Raw genomic sequence first — 16,731 nt, forward strand, 5'->3', positions numbered from 1 at the left:
AGGGAGGAAAATTAAAATGAGATAAATATTTTTTAAAGGAATTTACGCAGAATTCCTGCTGACATCTATATGTAGGCCTATAGCCCTAAATGCCCTTGTGGTCTGGATATCATCAACTGATAGAATATAACATAGGCAGCAAAATTATTGGTAGACCTTTGCCGCTTTGCCCTTTTTTACATGAGAAGCAATTAGTGTCTAATGAGGCTGTCTGCTACAGCATATGTACTTTTTAATTTTCTTCCCATTTTTATCTCCTCTGTCTTGGTCAAATTATTGAAGCATGGAAAAACACAAACAGTTCCCTGGTCAGAGCATGCTTGCTGGATTAGACAAAGGAGATAAGGGTCCTTATTTTGACCAGCCATTTATCCAATTGTTACCCCCACAGGACAAAGGAAATAAATTATAGACTGGGCTGCAAAGTCCTTTGAAAGCCAGGCTGCGATTGGCCAGTTTGTTCCCAACAAGCCCCACCTCCTGTCTGGGCTCTTGCTCTGTGTGTGTAACAATGGAAGTTTATAGCCAGAGATTTGTTAGTGTTTTTTGTCTGCAGAGTGTAAGAACTATTGAAATAAAATGAGGAAAACAAAGACCAGAGAAGTTCTGATGAATGAGTTCTGTTTTCGTTGTGGCTGCACGTAAGCTTGAAAATCAATCTCAAAGTTCAGCTTAGTTCGTGACAGATAAACTGATAATTCTGGCATGTTTATTTTGTATTCTCCTTTCTTCTTGTTTGGAAAGCTGTTAGTTTCTTCTTCTTTTGCCTTACATGTGACGGCAGGTGCAGTTTAACAAATCTCTTTTGTAAATCGAGTTACAGAAGTGATTTCTTTATCTTTTTTGCTCTTTGAGTTTATGTGTAGGTCTTCTGGTACACCTGGTCTTTTTAGCTAAAGGGGTGGTTAACAGGGAAATATTACATGAGAGTTCCCTGGTGATTCTCACCCCTCGAAAGAGCCCTGGAAAATAGAAAAGGAGCTCAGGAAAATCTCTCTTCACTGCAATGATAAAGCCTATATCCAGATTGACACAGAAGGTTGGGAAAAATAGCGTGAAAATATAAAATTAATTTTTTGCCTGGTGATTAATATCTAAAAATTTATGTTGTATTAAAATATACATGCAGTTTTAACTCAAGTGTTCTTAACTCAGAGGTGGATAGTCTAAGAACTGATACTTCTATTTTACACTTAAGATTTGCCGTGAATGTTAAAGGTATCGGTACACTAATCACAGATGAAAATAGTTCTTCAAATTCAGTAAAAGAATGAGATACTCCAAGACAAATAAGATTCACAACTATGAAGCAGTTTACTCATACTATTAAGGTCTGTTTAAATTGTCTTTTTATCTTTCTACTAATGCTATGTGAAATTACATATTTAATGAGAAAAAGTTAACCCTTCCTTCATTCAATTTCATTTGTTTGGTATTTATTCAGCAGAGATGACTATATTAAGAGAAGAATATGATGACAGAATGATACTTCTTTACAAATTCCAGTAGTCATGCAATAAGAATTATAATGGGCGTTAAAACAAAGAAATACATAATCGAAAGAATAGAATGAAGCATATAATGTGGAATTAAAACAGAAAATTAAAAACAAAACTAAACAAAAAAACTCATCAAAGTTGACATACTAATATCATTGTATACTAATCTGTATTAAAACAAATTGAACTTTTATTTTTTTAGGCATGGACTGTGTTGTATTCATTCCCTGCAATAATTTTTTTCAAATATGAATGACAATACCAATGAAAATATATATATAAAGTCTATGGCATTTCATAATTTCAGAGAGACCGATTAAGATGGGGCCCATATCAGTTAGTTGTCTGTATTAAAGGAAATGCTGCTCTGACCATTATCTTTGCATGTTGACGTTATATTGAGGTCATCTTTGTCTGAGGCTACCCTGGTTAGTTGGTTGCAGCTGGCATTATCTTGTAATATTTAGGTCAGTATAGGCTTGGTCAAGCTGGGTTGACCCTGTTTATCACTTTTGAGGGTGTTAATGTTTGCCTTATCAAGGAAAATACCTGTAAATCATATGAAGTGGTTTAAATAATCAGTTTGTGCTTTCGTACCTGCCTCAGCTAGATTTCCTGTAGTTACAAAACTTATGCATTTCTAAAGTTAGGAATTTGCTCTCCTTGTCTCACCTCAAAAGCTCTTGTAATTAATTTTCACATTTCAAAAATTCAATGTGATCTTTCAGTTATACCGTCCTGAGACAATATAGAAATCACTATGAATATTGATGTGATCTGTTTTATATAGAAAAGTACCCACATGTACTAGTTTGCAAATATGCCTATTTTCCTTGGGGTATTACAAGTCAATGCTTTTACAATGGAAATTAGTCTTGCTGTTTTAGCAGACCTTTGTATACGCCTACTGTATGTATACAGAAGATTGAAACAAGTTTTTTTATCATTTGTAATTTTTAGAATATTATGCTAGTCAACCACCAAAGACCCCTTTTTATAAATATTTTTCTTGAATTTTATTAAACAAAATCACCCCTTTACACCAAAGAAACCCCAAACTTTTTTTCTTCTTTTTCTCGAGGAACAAAGATATCTTGAATAACATTGCTGCCCTTTCAGCTTTTTTAGACAAGAAAAACTGTTACATTGTACTCTTTGTCCATTTTTATTTCTACCATTTCTTTTTCTCTCTCTCCACTTATCTCTGTTTGTACAATCTAGCCAGCTCTCTTTTTAATAAATATCTTGCATAGATATGACCCTCTTTATCATTTCTTTGTTAGATTCTCTATTGTACAATACAGTTTTTGTCACTATTGTGTTTTCTCTTCCTGGTATCACCTGCCCTTCTCTAGCCCCTTGCAATCCTTGAATTCATTTATTTTAAATTTGCTATTAAACATTCTGTTTATACAATAGGTATTTTCTCTTCCCCACCTCTCTTTATCTCTCTCTTTCTCTCTGTCCCCTTCTTTCACCTGCTTCCATTTTCCCTCCTTATTTCTTTTACCCAGGTCCTTCTTTTTCTTTTCTGCTGTATAGCCATTGTATGATAACTCTTTTATAGACCATTATAACTGGCCATTAGGACCTTTATCATTCAGTCAACTGAGAAATTGATAAATGTATGGCCAATTTGAGGATGTTTGGTTATAAATGAAGACATGAATTTTATCATCACTCATGGCATAATGTTTCTTTGTTGGAGGGCTGTGATACAAATGTATGAGAAAAATGTGAAATTCATTCTACACAGCTACATATAATGTGAAGAAAGATAAAGCTCTGAAATTTCTAATGCTTTTTCTGAAGGTATCAATTACAAAAAGTATAATATGGTACTTTGAACCCGGGGGGGGGGGGGGGGCACTCAGTATATAATGCATAGTGGGTATGTGCCGCGGAGGGGACCCCCATTTTCACACTCAAATTTCTGTTCCAAGGCATAGCATTTTTGCCTTGTTGAGAAAAAGAACAAAGAAAGCCGCTCCAAGGCATAGCATTTTCTTCTTATCAAGAAAAAAGAAGAGAGAAATCCGCTCCAAAGCTTCGCATATTTTTCGTTACGCCGCTTCGATCGCATTGAATGAGCCGCAATTTTGGTGAAAAGCGGCCGTAGAGCTCCCCGGCAGAGGCCGCGCTAGCTGCATCATGCACACATGAACGTTCCATAGGGATGCATACGCACTCACACGCTCGCGATCCGTTCCAAGGACCCCCATTTTCACAAACATTTGTCGTTCCGAAGCCCGTTCCGAGGACCCTCCTTTTTACAATAAGCCTGCTCCAAGGCCCCCGTTTTTGTCTCGCCCGCGGCACACCCCCACCACTTTTTGGTCGAGTGCCCCCCCCCCCCCCCCCCCGGGACTTTGAAAAACAAAACTCCACTTGTTTATATCTTAAAGCTAAAACAGCCCAACACAATTGTGCGATATTTCACAAAAGAAATCGTAGGATGACTTGGCCTGACTGAGAGTCATAATCTGGAGATTGAGCCCAAGAAATAAAGTACCAATCGTGTCTTAGGCTCACCTTATTTAGATGCTTATATTCATATTTTGTTCACATAATAACAAACTTGCAATAACAATACAGGTTCAAGCTGTACTGAAAATCTGAAATCATTCGATTTGATTGGCTAACAGTAAACTTGTTACAGAAATTGTTCTGTTGTTATTGTAGCAAGTGTTTATGAAACAGGGCCCAGAATTGCATCTTTCACACAGGAATACTGCAAGCGTCTTGACATTCCTAATCCACATAATTTAGTACAAACATAACAATAATTGGGGGAAAGTGCCTGTATAGAGGGAGATCTGCTGGAAGATGCTGTATAGACTGTAATATGCTTTTCACACTGTCTTTCTTAACCCCATACTATCTGCTCAACCTTGGTTAATGCCTTAACCCCGGACTATCCCTTAGCTCATGAATATTGATGATTTTACCATACAGAGCGTGATTAACGTGCAATTCGACTTCTGTGATTGGCTAATGCTTGGCTAAAGCCCCACTTTCCTTAGCCCTTTTTTCGCGTTCACACTGCATCTCTTAGCACCTTAATTATGGTGCTAGCACCAAAATAGGCCGGCTAACCCTGTTTTTTTTCAGGGCCAGATAGTACCGTACTATTTACCGTGCTAGCCCACTTTGCTAAAACGTAGTGTGAAAACGAAGTGGGCTAAGCTTGACCCCGGGAAATTGGTGGGGCTAAGAGACCCCCCTTTAGCCCCACCAATTTCCTGGGGTTAAGGAAAAAAAGTGCAGTGTGAAAAGCATATAAGTATTGTTCTACCAAACATTCTCAAGATTGTTCTGATCGGGACAAACTCAAACTGATAGAGATGGACCTATTTAGACCTTTCCCTCATTCTCGGACCTGGCAGACTTCATCTTAGTGGATTTGGACAGACCTGAATTGAGGTCAAGTGTTCTGTTACCAGCAATCTCAACTGAAGGTGTCGAAGGGTTCACAATCCAATTGACTCTTCCCTGTATCACAATAATTGGATTTCAGGCGAAACAAGTCTGTGAAGAAAACCCAATCCTTGAATTTCGGAGAAAACAGTCCCTCTTGGATGTCCTAATTTGTGTAATGCCACATATTCAATTTAGTATGATTTTGTAATATAGCATGAAGCAACTACCTCTCTGTTTTCATTTAAGTGATGAAAATAACTGGATACATCTACCATATACTGTATCATACAATCGATTCAGTCTGGTCGAATAAGGCATAAATGGGTGCCAATGAAGATTTAGAGCCTCTCTTTAAGTTTGATTTCCCCCATTTTGTTTTGGTAATTCAAGTTGTTGGTCAATATTCTAGTTAGTTTATTACAGGTACAGTGGTACCACTGCATATATGTGTCTACTGTCTATCCTCGCGATCGTACTGTAAGGTGTGGGGCCAGTCTTACAAAGACTTGCGATTGATCCGATCAATGGCAATTACAGAAAGCCAGCAACGTCAACATCTAAGATGCAGGTTTGTTAAAAATATTTTCTATGATGTATGTTCATGCATTCAATGTTTTTTTTTTGTAGAAAATTCATTGTGCTTTTCTTTTTTTATAAAAGACATTGTGCAAATTTCCTGAAGTTAAAACTATGACACTGATGGATCTTCGTAGAGTTGCGATTGATTGGATCAGTCGTAACTCTTTGTAAGATGGACCCCTGATTTTAGTGGAGAATCTTGGCTGCATGCTGCACTAAAAAAAATAACAGAAATAATGAACACAAGATTTATTTGCCAGGTCTGCACGTTTCTGATGCAAACTATTTGAGGGTGACTGACAGGGTATCATGCAGCGTATGAAGAGCTATTGATGAAGTATTTTCTTACTTTTCTGTAAAACCTCTTTTAATCTTTTACTTTGACGATGACATAAAGTTCATAAATTGCTGGAGATAAATGGTAGGGAGAGGGATCAATGGTGATAATGTGATTTTTTTTTTATTGTGACTTATTGGTTCTTTTTTTTTGTCAAAAAAAAATGTTGGACCTTTCTTTTATCAAATCTATAAAAAAAAAATCAGCTTACCTCTATAATAATAATAGATAGGATTTATAGTGCACTGAATCCACTCTGCAGAGTGCCCAAGGCACAAAAAGAAGAAAAGAGAGAGAGAGATTCTTACATGGAAAAAAGGAAAACATATTTCAAGTCAAGTATGTATTCCTGTATGATTATGACCTCATGCCCCCCAAATCTGTTTCTCTTTTTAAAACAACTTAATTGAATTCTATTTATATTCTAAAAATAGGTGTAATTGGATCCATTCAGTCATTATTTGAGGGGTCAGTCTGCCAACAAAAGTAGTAAACCTCAGGGTATTTCACTTATGTGACTTCCTTATAAATAAAACTATTTTCTGAACTCTACTTCCCAGTTGGAGAAAAATGTGCACTTTTCCAGGGTTGCTTGTACAATGTTGATAGCCAAAATGAACTAGGTTTTATCGTGGTCGTCTTGGTTGTTGCAAGGATCACTTTTCATACTGATTGCTATTCCCTAATTCGCTATTCATGATAGGTAAAAGGCTCACTATTCGTAAGGTTCATAATCATAAGGTTTACTTTTCATAATAGGCCTACCAAAAGAGGACCATTCAGTCATAATAAAGAAAAGAGAATGCTGATTAGAATTAACAAGAAAGTAATTCGTATTTTTCACCTTTTTTGTATACAAAAATATCTCCAGCATGGACCAGGTTGTAATTTTCAGAATTCAAATTTGTTTGTAACATACTGACATGCTTTAAATGTTTAAAAAAAGTTAATTAAATGACTTTTCACAAAGGAAATATCACAGGGATTGAATGAATCCAAGGACCTGTAGATGCCCTATTGCCCCTCAAATTGGCCAAGGATATTTTTTGTGTGCCCTTTGATATTTGATATTTCCCATTTGAGCTGTCATAAAGGCCTACATTTAAAAAAATGGTCCCACAGTAAAATGCCCCCCCCCCTGCAATATTAGGCCTGGTATCATCAAACATTCCAATATTTTTCTGTTGATTGTTTTGGCAGTTTTTAATTTTTAAATTAAAGGACACTGTAGCACCCTCTCTCATTCAAATTTTTCTTTCTTTGTTTTTTTAACAGGATTCAATTTGTCTTATCATTTTAAACTTAATGAATTTTTGGTGGGTTTATGGTTCCTTTCTGAAGAAAAAATCAGTGTCTTCAAACATTGTTTCATATTTTAAAAAAAAGCATGGATGCAACCATTTTTTCGACTAATCTCGCATGAAAACGCTGATTCTCGTTTGAATATTGGAAGCATAAACACACCCTCATAAACATTCAAGACTCCCAGCGTGTAAATTAAACCAAAGTCTAGCCATACTGTAATTTTCTCGGAGTGTTTCCAGACATAGCAACAGTTGATTTTAATTGGCAGGCTTATTTTCTTGTTTAAAGCTCTTTTCCTTGTAATTTTATCATTTTCATTCTTAATTCCGAGGATTTAAAATAAATCCAGATCGGCTGTAGTGCAGTCTGCACCATCCCAAGTTTTCAAATTAGTGCGTTAATTCTGATCCGGCAAATTATCCCGATCTGAACAATCTCGAGATTATTTGCAATGGAGACACAATTATCGCGCTTGTTCATAGGATTAATCTCAAGATTGCAATCCCAAGTCAACTTGGGATTATTTGCAAAATAGCGTGCTATTTTACAAATTATCGCGCTAATTCGTAGGTGCAGACGCACTCAGGATTATTTATTCACGGTGTCAGTCCACAATGCATTGATGACTTGCTCAAGCAGGAATCGCTCTTATCATGCTTATTGCGATGGTGGAGACGGGGTTTCTTGAATCTCGAGATTAATCGCGAAGTGGGCCGATCAGGCTAAAATCTTGAGATTGAGCAAACTCGAGATGGTGCAGCACCGCTTTGTGAATAGTGACTAGTTGAACATTAGATCTGGTTTTAAAACTTGTGGATTTGATTATGAAAGTAAAAGATTTTAATTGAAATATTTTGAGAGTTAAAAATTAATCCTTCAGTTTAAAAATAAATCCAAAAATAGACTGGTCACTCTTCATAGCCACACTGGATGTATTTTAAATAATTGGAATAAAGCATGTATTTTATGTCAAATGGCATCAAACTTTTGTCATCCTTGGGAGAGATTATTTTGATCTTTTATAGATTTCATACAGACATAGAACTACTTGACCAAGTATCTTTCTCTGACTGAACAACTTCCTTGGTGGCTTTCCTGCAGGAAAAGGGCTTCATATAAGATTTTACCCACATTTCCGTCCTTAGTATTAACCCTCTACAAACCACAGAAACATGATATCATATCTTGTATTTTGGGGAGAGGGGTTAATATAGATTCCTGGTTTTCTGACTTTCCATGGGGGTTGAGCTCTACACCCGTTTCATTTGTACACTCTCAATAAGAATCAATGTTTACTGTACAAATCTTTTTTGTTAGGTATCAAATATTCACACAAAATATGATATAGGGAGCCAGTTGGCTCAATTAGTTAAGTGTCTGTCTAACCACATATCAGGGGTTCATGTCCATCCTGGGTGGATGACTGAAGCGTATGTTCATGGGCTACCTGTTTCTGATAGATTTTATTTAATATTGAATAATACTTCAAACTTATAAATCTCTGTCAACCACTCTTCTTACATTCTTCATTATTTCAGCAACAAAGATCAACATTCTCTCTTCATTCTACATCTGCTGCTTCCTATGTCATTAAAAAAAAAAAAAACAGGCAGCTTCAACTCTTTTCAATCTCTTGACCCGTGTCTCTGGAACAAACTCCCTCCATCTCTCAGAAACCTCTCTTCTCTTGACCTCTTCAAGAAACATCTTAAAACACACCTATATAAACCATTAAAGTGATTGGTTAACATTGGTTTGACTTTAAAAGAATCTGAGCTAGAAGGTCACACTTGTCATCTGTGTCTGTGATATGTTACAAAAATGAAGCCCTGAAAAAATTGCGTTCGAAAATCATTATTGAGTGCTTCAATAATTGAAACATAAAGTGACCGGAAACACCATCTTAATTTCATCCCATACAGTTATGTGTACTATTTAGGCGTCTATAAGACGCCTATTTACAAAATCGGGGTTTTCCTTGTAGTTGTAGCTTTTCATTCTCAATAATGGTTGTTTTCAGGGTTTATTAGTTCAAATACATGCACTTGTACACATGTTTCATCTTGGTTTGAGAATTTTTTAAATCGGCTGCTCACAAAGTTAAACAATACCTTTAACCTTTACTTGTCTTATGCCATTAACGGTGCTTTGTATCCTCAGGAAAAAGTGCTATGTAAATCCAACTATTATTATTGTTTTTGTTGTTGTTATTATTATGTTGTGTGTTCTCACCATCTCAAATGCCTAGTAAGTTAGCGAGCACAACACCACTGCATGGGGATCAGTCCAGGGCCTACAAAAATCCCCATAGCATGGGGTGATCATCTCCTCCCAAAGCTTTTAAAAAATGAGGCTTTTTCATTGGCCTAAAGTAAACTGCAACAAATATCAACACAATTTAACAAATGATGAATAAAAAACTGAAATTATTTATTATATTTATTTTATTTATTTATTTAAATTTATTGATTAATTTATTTATTTATTTTATTTATTTATTTATTTATTTACTTACTTACTTATATGTACTTACTTACTTGCTTACTTACTTACTTGCTTACTTTTTTACTTACTTGCTTGTTTGCTTACCAACTTATTTATTTAAAGTCCTATGAGAACTGTCCTGTCCTGTGCCTGTCATTGAGAACCCCTGATCTATTGAGGGTAAGCAGGTTAACTGCTCAATGTGAGTTTTTATATAAACAATATAGGTTACATTTTGGATTATAAACTAATATTATATTGGAGTCAAAACCTACTCTTATTTCCATCCATTAGTCATGAACAGGTTGAAAGATAATATCACAAAGATTGGTTAGGTTGCCAAAACATTTTTAAAAAACAACTTCCTTCCTTTCTCCCCTTGGCACTTCCACTACCTAATTATGATGTTATTCTCTCAACAACAAACTTTTATTTCAGCACATCAGATTTTGAGGTTTCCTTATTTTTTTGCCAGCTGAGAGCATGGATTTCCTTTGTAGCAAACCTTATGAGAAACTCTTGCACCCTGAGGAAAATATTTTTGCTCTGTATTGTCTTTGAAAAGTTTTGCGGTATCGGAGCATCCGTAAACAAACTTTTGGTTGTGGTGAGGCCAGTGTTTTGATGATTTGGGGGTGGGGTATAGGGGCTGTTTGGTTATGATCTGCTCTGAAAGTTATTCACAGAACTTTTGGTGAAAAAATGGTTGAGCTTCAAATTAGTTTATACTCATTTTTGAAAAATTATAACATGATTTTGTGGGAAAGGGTTATGAATGTATATCTTGCTGATTCCAAAGCTTCTAATTTGTATATTACCCAGTAACCCACCCCCCCCCCCCTCCTACATACACTTACACAATGAAGCTGTTTTACATCAGGGCCCCGCAGAAAGAATTCAAATTGGGCAGCGGAGGGCTGATTATAGTCATTTTTACATACTGTACATAGTTACTGAAAGACCTAGAACAGAGGGGGGAGTGGGCATGAAGCACCACCCCCCCCCCATTTTAGATCCTATTTAAAGACATACCTTTAATTATGATTTCATTTAATAACACCTCGTAAATGGTGTCATTGGTTTTCTCTACATGGCAGTTGATTTCAATGTGTGCTGATAATTCACCTGGTTAAAAAGAGGAAGCTTTTGTCTTGTGTTTCTCAATCAAAGCTCAAAGGAAACAATATCTGTCTGATTTCATTTCTTCATCAGGACCTACTTGTGTGTGATTACAAACATCCGCTTTGAAAAAAAAATTAAAGGTAAGCTGTGAAAATTTCTCTGTGTTTTCATTTTCAAGATAATCAATCCCATCAAAATTAATAGGGTAAGAAAATATCTACCCTTTTCTTGCCCATTCTATTAGCATTTTTATACATGAAATTGATCAATGATTCATTGTTTCTGAAATTATATTTTTATTTTTGATTTTTTTTTGGAAGGGGGGGTAAAGTATATTTCAAAACATCACATGAACTCAGTTTTGATGCAACATTTTTTAATGTTTCAATTAATGGAGTCTTTGAAATTAACCCCCCCCCCCCTCCCAAAAAAAGTTATGATTTAGAAAAAAAAATGTTCATTATATTCAGTGGCGTTATCCATTGATCAAAAATTAAAATGCATAGGGGGACACCCCCTAAAAAAAGAGAAATTTGGATTGCAAGGCAGGATATATCTTGACAAATTTCTACAATGCAAAGTTTCGTTTTCATCGAAAGGCCCATATAATCTAAATGTCATTATTTCATGTAGCCTGAACTCTTATTACACATCGATGAAGTACATTTCGACCTCATTATGCGTAATGCTGTAATTATATAGATGCATCCAATTAAAGTCTATTATCATCACATGAGTCTATTCATGAGTAATAGCCTTGAGTTTCGAAGTGAATGTCATTTTTGTTTACCTTTGCTACCAATAGAATGTGAGTCATGTAAAGTAGATGTAGATGCAATTATGCTATATGATGCATTTGACTTCTATATAGGCTTGCCCCCTTTTGGTGACTGTTTCGTGATGACTCAATAACACTGTTGAGTCAAGGGGATTCTCTTCATATCTGTTTTTAGTTCAATTGAGAGCTAGCTATACATGGGGGGTATATGATAAAAAACATTTGCACACTTTGCATAGGGCATTTTGGATATTAAAAGTTTTGTTTGAAAAAGTTTTTTTTCTGTTAGAATGAAAAAGAAATCTTGATAAAACCCTGTGTGCGAAATTTTATAATTCAAGGCATGTATCATCTTTTTTTTTTACTTGTTTTTTCATAGATATTTTTTCAAACTCATCGGCAAACAGGAATTGTGTCCTATTTTGAGCAAACAATGAATTTATAGTCAATCTGCCAACTGAGAAGAACATCACTGCTACACAGTAAAATAGATAGTAAATCCTAGTAAAATGTTGACTTGGTCTTTCCAAGATATATAAATTTGATATCAATAGACCAATTTGCATTCGATCATGCTATAATTGAAATATTAAAAAAAACACTTTGTAATTAGTTACTTTAAATGAAATTTGAATCGAACATATCAGAGAACATTAATACCTCTTTGAACTTAAAATTTAGTGACAGTGGCATGGATTTGAAATAAATTCAGATGGGATTGAAATTTAATCTGGATGGGCTGTTGTTAGGGACCAGTGATTTCTAGATGTAATTTAAATCCTAAAGATTTATTTTCAATTCTCAGTAATCCGAGATGGAAAAAAGTCTTCCCAGACATGAACTTTATAAAAACATGGAGGTAAAATATCCATGGTTTCAGCTTTTATCCAAGTTCAGTATACATGTCAGTCTCCTCGAATTCGACCTTGACCTTACATCATAGGGTCAATATTTGGGTGCAATGCTAGCTGGGCTACAAATTTATTATTGATTATAGTTCTTACTCAGTTTGACAGAGCAAATGTTTTGTTATTTCGTGATTGTTTTGTCAACTAGGGTAGATTGTTTGTTTATCTTGCTTCTGGAACAAAACCCTTGGTGTCAAAAAATCAGATTCCTCAAAGCCAAAAATAGTTTTGCATGCAGGGGAAAAACAAGCATCATGTAAAATTATGAAATGTGTTTCAAAGGTCTAATATAATCTTTTGTTTGGCTCCACCAACCCTCCCACTCTCTTCCTTTCACACTCTCCCTCTTTTATTTTCTCCTCTATATCATGATTTATCATCCCCCTTTTCTATAAATTTTGTTCAAACATTTTCCTGAAATTGGTGAGTCAATCTGAAATTCTCAGTATAGCAGTATATAATTAATGTGAAATACTTTTAAATTTAGAAACATCCGAGCTACTTTTGTTAATGATATCATTTTGTTTTGACTTGCAATTTTGTTAAGAACGTCCAGTTTAACCTCTAATTCCTGTCGTTAATAGCCATTTAGATTCCCTTATTAGATTGGCGTGAGTATTTGAGTTATTCATTATATGTCTGATGAGAATATATCATCTCAAAATCCCTGTTTCTATCATTTAGTAAAGTATCAGAGTTTCTTAGGAAAGTTACCAATCTAGGCCTATTATTACATCTCAACTTTGATTCTTTTAAATATTTATTCCACATATGGTTTCCTTTACTGTCTTTAAAACTCATATTGTATCTAAGTTTAAATGTTTAAATATGAGTTGATTCTGTCTTTGACATTGTAACAACACTCCTCCTGCAATATCTATAGTTTATGATTTTTGTCTTGGTTGCGGAACTCCTAGGTGATTATTTTGGGAGTGTAGCATCCTCAAGACAGTGAGTGTTTTCACCTCCAACCTATCAGCTAGATGAAAGCCGAGGACGGATGATGTTTTGTAAAGATGTAGCATGAATCAAGGATGAGTCATGTAATGTGTAGAGAGCTTGCTATGACTAATGAGATGCTCCTCTCTTTATACCAAGGTGATGATAGTCATCATTGGTAGCTTTCACACCTCCCTCGTCATGATAAATACTTATTTCTCACCCATGTCTTGACAGATCTGGAGAAGAAGGCAATTTGAATAATTTGTGTAAGCAAGATTTCTTGAAATGTTTTTAACAGAAAAATTAAAAGGAAGCTGTAGCAATTTTGCTCCCTTAATGCTCAAAGGAGCCATGGAAAATCACCATTCTCTGCAATGTTAAAGCTTATCCAGTTTTGCAAGTTACGCGAAAAAAAAATGGTTTTCAAGTATTGTTAGAAAATATTAAAAATAAGAAATAAAATGTTTGCAATTATCTATTTGAAATGCAACGTTGTATATTAAGAGCCTATGGGAAAAATTGAGGTTTTTATTTTTGCGAATCATCTGGATATCCAGCCCAGCCACCCCCCCCCCAAAAAAAAAGGTCTTCAACGACAAATATAGGATTTCGTACCAGAAAAAAATGAAAAGCAAAAAAAAAAAAATCTTCAGGCTCGTCAGAGGGGGGGGGGGGCAGGGATACGTTCCTTGCATGAGTTGTGACTCGTCAGGGGGGGCAGACTGCCCCCTACCCCTAGGTACGCTAGTGCACCCCCCATCCTATTTCCAGATTGATATTCTACTCTGATCAGATACTGTATGGCAGTATGAAGGTAAAGCTTGGGCCTACTTTGACATAATAGTCTTAATATCTACACCTCAAAGAAAACCATTCAGAAAATTTACTTTTGCAAGAACATTGTAGTAATTGATTTACATATGCACAGCATATTTTTTAGGGGCTTGAGCGTGATCTTATAAAATGAATGAAGTAAGCTCTTGAAATCATATTTTAAACATTGCATTAATTCCTCAAGGAAAGGCATGAAATCCAATTATTAATATTTTTGTCTTATACCCCTTTCATAAACCCAATTATGCGGATATAATAGCCACATAATTTGGTTGTAAAATCGGAGGAGGACCAGAGTTATATGCATTATTTCGATGCTGGTATTATCCGCATAATAGCAGCATCGGGACCAGATTTTGACTTTATGAACGCATTTTCAAAGTAATGCGGATAATTGCCATGGTGCGGTCGGTCACAAGGTCACCCTTTTCAAACGCAACCCCATCGGAGGGGGCTTGTGCAGTTGCCATGACAATTATCCGTCTTTTTCAGGTCAGGTGCTCGTAAAAAAAGAGCGGATTATTTTCGGAGTTTGGGAACGCAATTTTTATTGAATTATCCGCATTACTCTTAGGCGGATAATTGGAGGATGGGTTTATGAATGGGGTATACATTATAAGTATTTTTTGATAAAGGAAGTGTGAACTCACACAATGTGAGCGGATAGCATCACTGGTGTGGTGGGGCTTGGAGATGAATTTGTTTGAGGAATGCATGTTGTTGCTAAGCAATGAGGCAAGTTTAAGGGGAAGGGAGAGGGGATGATGATAAGAAAGAGAAGATGCTGATGCATTGGTTGTTAAAGACGATGACTGAGATGCACCAGAGCAATTACAGCCCCACCCCCCCCCCCCTGCCAATGTAAAATAACCAAGCTGCTATTGAAAAAGCATAGGGTTAGGATGGAAAAGGATACTATAAAGTGATTATTGTCCCTTTTATGGTCCCCTGATGGTAAATTTGAATGCTGTTATTTTGTTAGTAGCTTCTCTCAAACCCATCCTCTCACAAAAATTCCTGTAGATTATTCCTGACAAGGTTAAATGCGCATGTTATTTGCACTAAACTCTCCCAACACCTATTGTAAAAAAATAGGTATATGCTGATATTTTATGACCCTGTCACATAGTTTTAATAATAATAATATCAAAGGTATTTTTACCCAGGGTAGCCACTTCAGTTCTGAACACTGTTCTCCCAGCGGGCTCTGCTATTACTAGGATTATTACCCTGGATAAGCTAGGCTACTGATTCAGGTGCACACAGCCTTTTGAGTAATAACTTCCTGCCAGCCGTGCAGCACAGTGTGGATGAATTCTTTGCTGAAGGAAAATACGCCATGGCTGGGATTTGAACCCACGACCCTCTGTTTCAATGCCTGGAGTCTAATCCATTGGGCCACGACGCTCCGTGCAAGCCTTGCTTGTAACTATTTTTGCTACCCGCAGGTATGCTTACGTTGACGCATCTCACACGCATGCCCGCAGAAGTGCACGCAAGTCTGATTTGTACGCAAAAAAAGTTTTGAACATGCTCAAAACTTTGATGCGGATGAATTGCGGGCAATGACTAATATACTTTCTAGAGTTGCAGAATATTGTAGATGAGAAGCTTTAAAAAAAAAGAGCAACAAAGCCTAGTCCTCGGATGTATGAACAATCATTGTCTAACATTTAAAAAATCTGTGATATATCAATTATACTTTTTAGAGTTGCAGAAAAATGTAGAAACAAGGGGTATGAAACTTTGGAAAAAATAGGCTTGTGTCGAAACAGCAAAATCAAAGTATAAGAACAAGTTTGAGAAAAACTGGACAAATAATGAGAAAGTTATGAGCATTTGAATATTGCAATCACTATTGCTATGGAGATCCTCCCATTGGCAATGCGACAAGGATGTGTGATGTCACATGTGAACAACTTTCCCTTTGACATGTTTGATGGACTATGAAATACCCCCAAAATGTCTCTTCTTGCTTTTTCTTATGGTGACACAAACTGTTTATCCATGATGTATTTTTTTTAAATCTGTATTACATGCCCTCCTATATAAAGAACACATGATCTACTGGTAGATGTGATAAAAGAGGCAGTTTAAAGGACAAGTCCACCCCAACAAAAAATTGCTTTTAATAAAGAGAGAAAAATACAACAAGAATAACAAGAAAAATATGGCATTTTAAAGTTTCACTTCATTTCACAAAACAGTTATATGCACATCTCGGTCGGTATGCAAATGAGGAACTGATGACATCACTCACTATTTCTTTTGTATTTTATTATATGAGATATGAAATATTTCTATTTCTCGTCATTGTCATGTGAAATGAAGTTTCATTCCTCCCTGAACACGTGGAATTCCATTGTTTTAACATTTTGTGCTTCAGGCAAGGAGGTCCTAATCGTCAAATTCGTAAAAATTGAAATATTGTATGATTTAAACGATAAAAACAAAAGAAATAGTGAGTGAGTGACATCATTGACTCTCTCATTTGCATGTAACTGGCTCGTTCATATAACTATT

The sequence above is a fragment of the Lytechinus variegatus genome, chromosome 5 (genome assembly GCF_018143015.1).
Source record: "Lytechinus variegatus isolate NC3 chromosome 5, Lvar_3.0, whole genome shotgun sequence".
Taxonomy (NCBI): domain Eukaryota; kingdom Metazoa; phylum Echinodermata; class Echinoidea; order Temnopleuroida; family Toxopneustidae; genus Lytechinus; species Lytechinus variegatus.